A 6638-nucleotide genomic window follows, 5' to 3' on the forward strand; every position below is an offset into this window, starting at 1 on the left:
CAAAAACAAAAACCTCTTTGTGTTTCTATAATCTTTGTAAGGTTCCTGGTAAGACTTACAGTGTTATTAGTTGAGATTTAGAACCTTGCTGTGCATTCCAGAGATCATATGGTGTGGTAGACACTGGATGCTGAGATGTGCAGATACCCTGTGGGTTTTTAAATCACCCAAAAATCTCAAGAGGAAAAGAGAAGGGGAGAAACTAGAACACAGGACAAAATAAGATGTTTGCCTGCCCCCCCCCTTTGTCATTTTTTTCTTCATCAAGCATATTGTAAGGTGTATTAGTCTGTTTTTGTTGCTTATACCAAAGTACACCGAACTGGGTGATTTATAAAGAAAATGAAATTTATTGCTTACAGTTTCTGAGGCTGGGAAGTCCAAAGTCCATCTGATGGTGGCAACAGTGACCCAGGGGTCTCACATTGCAAGATGGTGGAAGCAGAGAGAGCAGAGAGATGGGCCGGCCTGTGGCTCACTCGGTAGAGTGCGGTGCTGATAACACCAAGGCCACGGGTTCGGATCCTATATAGGGATGGCCGGTTTGCTCACTGGCTGAGCGTGGTGCTGACAACACCAAGCCAAGGGTTGAGATCCCCTTACTGGTCATCTTTTTTTAAAAAAAAAAAAAAAAAGAGAGAGAGCAGAGAGAGAGAAGACAGACTCTCCTCTTCTTTTAATGCCCTCAGAACCATGCCCTGACCACCATTTTTAATCCATTCACTATGGCATGGTCCTACAATTTAATCACCTCTTTAAAGCTCCATCTTTCAGTTACCATAATAGGATTTCCCACCCACTTAACAGTCACAGTAGGGGCTAAGTTTCTAATACATAAAACTTGGGGAACACAATTAAGCTTCAGTGAGTTTGGGGGTACATAATTCAATCCACTACATAAGAGTCTCCCACCAGAATGGCTAAGCAGGGTTGAGAATTCCAAGTGTTGTCAAGGATGTGGAGCAATTAGATCTCTCACATACTGCTGGTTGGAGTGTAAATTGGTACACCACTTTGGAATACTGGCAATATCTTCTAAAGCAATTTCACTCCCGGATATACGCCCAACAGAAATAAGTGTCTCTGTCCACCAAAAGATGCAGACAAGAATGTTCATAATAGCTTTATTCAGAACTGTCGAGAACTGGTAACAACCAAAATATCTGTCAATAGTAGAGTAGATAAATTATGGTAATATTCATACAATGGAATACTCATAACAATGGAAAAGAATGAATTACTGCTACTGTTACACAAAATAACATTGATAACTTTTATATTGTTTAGTAAATGAATTCAGTCCCCAGCATTATATTAGTCCATTTATAGAAAATCTGAAATCAGACAAAACTAATAATCTATGATACAGGTCAGAATAGTGGTTACCTTTGGGGGGAGTATGCTCTGGAAGAGGGCACAGGTAGTGTTCTAGGGTGTTAGAATATTCTATATTTTAATAAAAATTATTATTATATTACAAGAGTTATTATACAGCTGTATACATATGTAAAAAGTAACCCAACTTTATTGCTTACAGTTTCTGAGGCTGGGAAGTCCAAAGTCCATCTGATGGTGGCAACAGTGTCCCAGGGGTCTCACATTGCAAGACGGTAAGGGGCATGCAAAAAAAAAAAAAAAGGGACCACTGGCCTATTCTATCTGGGACACAGCATTGAACAGAAAAAACTTTCTGGTTACCCAAAGCATGTTGGTATAATTATTTGGTTACTCCCATCTGGACAGATATGATTGACAAAACTGTTCAGTCTTATTCTCTTACTCAAAGATAACTTACCAAAAACTACCCAAAGAAGGGATCCAGTATGTTTACATAAGCATAGAAAATGGATTCCAAATCTCTGGGCCATAGGAGAAACAGTAGAAAGAAGGCAATATCTTACATCTCCTTGGGCCAGATTTTCTATTCTTAGGAAGTACAAGGAAGACACCCCACTAATTAATTCTCTACTCCAAGTAGACAAAGGAATGAAGATGTGGCTGCCTCATTCCAAGCAAGAGATGATGGAAGGATGTGTACAAGTGTTGAAAATTAAATATAATGGCTTTACATTTTTAGTTGTTGCTAACTTTCCCCTTTTTTTCTATGTGTAATGAGGTGCTATCATTTGTTCGTATGGATCATGAAACATTCAAGGAAGGAATTTTACTCTGGAAATGGGTAGCTAAAATTTGTTAATTTCCTAAGAGTCTGCTACATGCCAGGCACTGTTCTGGGGTTTGGGGATACAAGGATAAACACCATAGATAAGGTCCCTGATTGTGTGGAGTTCATACCCTCTTGAGACAGTCAATAAATGAGTCAACAAAGATAACTTTGGATAGTTGTGTGAAGGAAGTAAATAAAGTAATGTAAGTGCCTGGGGGTGGTGGGCAGGAGATGGTAATTGGGCTGGTTGGGAAAGGCTAGAAAGAAGGCTGGTTTGAGAAATGACAAGAGAGGTAGGTGTTGAGGCTAGAAAGGTAGGCAGGAGCTAGATCATGCAGACCTTATAATTCATGCTATGTATGGGCAGGTAGCACTGAGCTGTAAATAAAATCCAGCTTTTAAACCCAGTGCTTTTTAAAATTCAGATCTATAGTAGATCTACCAAAAGGAGAACCTTTTTATTTTTTTTATTTTTTTATTTTTTTCCTTTTTCCGTGTCCGGCAACGGATTGCAACCCTCAGTGTCACCCCCGCACCGGACCGGGACCAGCAACAGGATCGCAACCCTCGGTGTTGCTCCCGCACCTCGCTCAGCCAGTGAGTGGGAACCGGTCTGCATGTGGGATCCGAACCCTCGACGGGAGCGCCGCCGCACTTCCCAAGCGGCGCACTATAGCAGTGCGCCACCGGGCCGGCCCAAGGAGAGCCTTTTTATAATTGGGAGCGCCGCCGCACTTCCCAAGCGGCGCACTATAGCAGTGCGCCACCGGGCCGGCCCAAGGAGAGCCTTTTTATAATTCATCTTCCTGGAGAAGACCCCTGTTTCTAATTTGAACAGAAGTACCAGTGTGCCTCAGTTGGCTACTTGGGTTTTATGCTAAGTGAAATGTGAAGCCAAAGTTTAAGGTGGGGCAGTAACAAGATCTGGCTTATGTTTTAAAAATATATTTAGGCATACTGGCCAACTGCCAAAAAAAACTATACATACATACATACATATATATATATATACACGTATATGTATATATATATATATATATACACACGTATATGTATATATAATAAATATAACAACAACAAGAAGGATCCTGGCTAATTGTATATTTGAACTTATTTAAAAATGTTTCAAAAAAGTTCTTTTTTTGTTATGCCAAAAGTGAACCCTGTACCTATCAGAACTTTATTTTGAACAATGAAACCGACGTTAAGAATGGGAAACAACTCCTTTTTAGTTTAGCTTCAGAGTGAGCATGCAGATTCATCTCCATTTGTTATGTTCTAGTGCCACCAATTGATTCCTTCCATTCCTTCCACGTTTATGTCCAAGAACCAGACTAAACTCCACTTGTGATTTCAGCCTTATAACTGGCTTTCTTAAGTTTCAGTCACAAATATCAAAGAAGTACAAATGTAAATCATGAAATACTATTTTCACCTACCAGATTAGCAACAAGTTTTTAAAAGTAAGATTGCTCAATGTTACAGTAAAGTAGATATTCATCTGTTGCTTTTGAAATGCATGATTTGGCAATTTGCATCTGGAGCTTTTAAAACTTCCCTTCATCCTGTTGGATCTATTAAATCTGGTCCTCGGAATGTTTCTTAAGGGAATAATTGCAAATATGAAAAAAGCATTGTAAAAAAAAATTAGTGCAGTCCAAAATGTGCAGAATAGCTTCCGTGGATTACCTAAGAGTATTGAGGGTCTGTTATGTGCTAAGTAATGTCCTCCATCTATCATATCATTTTATCCTTAGAGAGACCATGGAAGGGAGTATAGTATCCTCATTTTATGGATAAGAAAAGGGGTTCAGGGAGATTGGGCAATTCAGTCCAGCTCATAAACCTATAACTAGAAACAGAATTGGAACCCAAGGTTGCCCAGCTCAAGCCTCTGGTCTTTTTACTACATCAATGAAATGAATGCAACCACTAAAAATAAATTTAAAAAAAAATTATAGTAGCAGGGAAAAGGATATTAAGTACAAAACTGTATACACAGCAGGATCGTGACTATAAAATCATGAAAAAAGTGATGCGCTCAAGCCTCTGGTCTTTTTACTACATCAATGAAATGAATGCAACCACTAAAAATAAATTTTAAAAAAAATTATAGTAGCAGGGAAAAGGATATTAAGTACAAAACTGTATACACAGCAGGATCGTGACTATAAAATCATGAAAAAAGTGATGTGTAGAAATAAGAAACAAAACACAATCTGCCAAAGGCATGGGTCACACCCCAAGTATGTATTTTCCATACTTGTCTTACACACTTTATTCTAAAATTTGTTAAAAAGGATATTATTAACATAAGTTTTATTCCCACAACATAAAGTATTTTTACAAATAGTTTTTTAGATTCCTGACAAAAACTATATCAGCTGTGTGAACAGTATACAGGGAAAAACATTTCTCTCCCACATCAAACCTCTGTCCCCTTCCCAGAAACAATGACAATAGGTTCTTGTGTATCCTTCCAGGCACTCTACCTGTGTAGTAGTTTTTCAACAGCTTTATTGACTTATACTTTACATACCGTAACATTCACCCGTTTTAAGTGTGCAGCTGGGTGAGTTTTATGCCTGGCCCTCTCTGCCTGTGCTGATACCACTACAGCTGTGGGGGGAGGCTGAGCCACCTCGTCACAGCCTGGCCAGTCTGGGCTCCACACTCCACCATGGCTGGTGTGGGTGGGGTCGCTGTTTCTCCTGTGGTGTTTATGCTGGACTAAAGCAGCTATTTTTTCCTCGGCTGCTTCTGTTCTGGTCCTTTGGCTAGAGAGAGCATTTATTGTTGGGACTTTTTTCATCTGTGCCCACTGGTGACTCCTAGTCACTGGCTTCTCAAGCTCCAAGTCTGGGATATATAAGGCAAAAAAAGAAATCCAGAGAAATCACCGCTGTGTTGTCCCTTGGGTCCTGAGGTCCCTAGCTGGTCTTCCTTATTTCTGCACCTTTCAGCATCTTCTCATGTGCAGAGGAAGAGGGAAAAATATGTGTATTCCATCTCCCAGAAGCAGAAGTCCTGCGTTACTTTTGTTTTTAATTGAGGAGAAATTCACATAACATAAAATTAAGTACTTTAAAGTGAACAATTCATTGGCATTTAGAATTCACCAGGGCTGCCCAGTTAGTTTAGTTGGTTAGAGCACAGCCTTATAACCTCAAAGTCACAGGTTTGGATCACTGTACAGGCCAGCCACCAAAAAGAGAAGAAGAAGAAAAAAAAGACCTAGAACATTCACCATGTTGTGTAGCCACCACTTCTATCTAGTTCCAGAACATTTAATCATCCTGAATACTTTTTTAAAAATTTTGGCGGCTGACTGGTATGGGAATCTGAACCCTTGACCTTGGCGTTACAAGGCTGTGCTCTAACTAGCCAGCCCCAAATACTTGTTAAAAACAACTTTATTGCAAATACTTTTTTTTGGCAGCTTTTGGTGTGGGGATCTGAACCAAACCCTTGACCTTGGCATTACAAGTCTGTGCTCTAACCAGCCAGCCCCAAATACCTTTTTAAAATAACAACTTTATTGCTATATAATTCATATAGCATACACTGCATTACATTTTTTTTTTTTTTAAAGATGACCAGTAAGGGGATCTTAACCCTTGACTTGGTGTTGTGAGCACCACACTCTCCAAGTGAGCCATGGGGAGACCCCTGCATTACTTTTTAAAAGGAAAAAATCCACCAATATACATTAAACAATAATTATATTTTTCTTTAGTTGGTCTGAAAGTTATCACTAACTTGCTCTCACTTTCTCTTAATTTGTAAAGATGCAATTCATAACAAAATTATTATCCTTTAAAGGACATGGAAAAACTATCATCATGGGCATATCTCCAGTGATTAATGAGTAGATTAATGAGTAGCCAGCAAACTGGCATTCAAAACAGCCCTTTATACTTAAATCCCCAAAAGGAGGAATGGTGGGTGTTATAAACACCAAAAAGAGCAGAAATACATGCATGTGATTTTGTGATGTGTCCCTTTCCTTTGTCCCTGATATTAAAAAGTTCCTGTGCTTTCATTTATCATGTGTCTTTTATCTGGCCTATCTCACCGGCAGTCCTCTCGTCTAGACTTCTATCACTTTCCTGGGCAACTGAAATAGTCTCCTAATCTGAGGGTGCCTCTAGTCCTTCTAGCCAATTCATCCTACCCATAGCTGTCAAGTCCATCTTCCTAAAACATTCTCACTTTGTTAGTTCTCTGCCTAAAAAAATCAACTGCGGGCCAGCCCGTTGGCACACTCGGTAGAGTGCGGCGCTTGGGAGCGCGGTGGCGCTCCCGCCGAGGGGTCGGATCCCATATAGAGACCGGTCCGCTCACTGGCTGAGCGCGGTGCGGGCACGAGACCGAGGGTTGCGATCCCGTTGACGGTCGCGGTACGGGCACGACACCGAGGGTTGCGATCCCGTTATCGGTCACGAAAAAAGACAAAAAAAGGAAAAAAAAA

The sequence above is a fragment of the Galeopterus variegatus genome, unplaced genomic scaffold (genome assembly GCF_000696425.1).
Source record: "Galeopterus variegatus unplaced genomic scaffold, G_variegatus-3.0.2 Scaffold1568, whole genome shotgun sequence".
Lineage (NCBI taxonomy): Eukaryota > Metazoa > Chordata > Mammalia > Dermoptera > Cynocephalidae > Galeopterus > Galeopterus variegatus.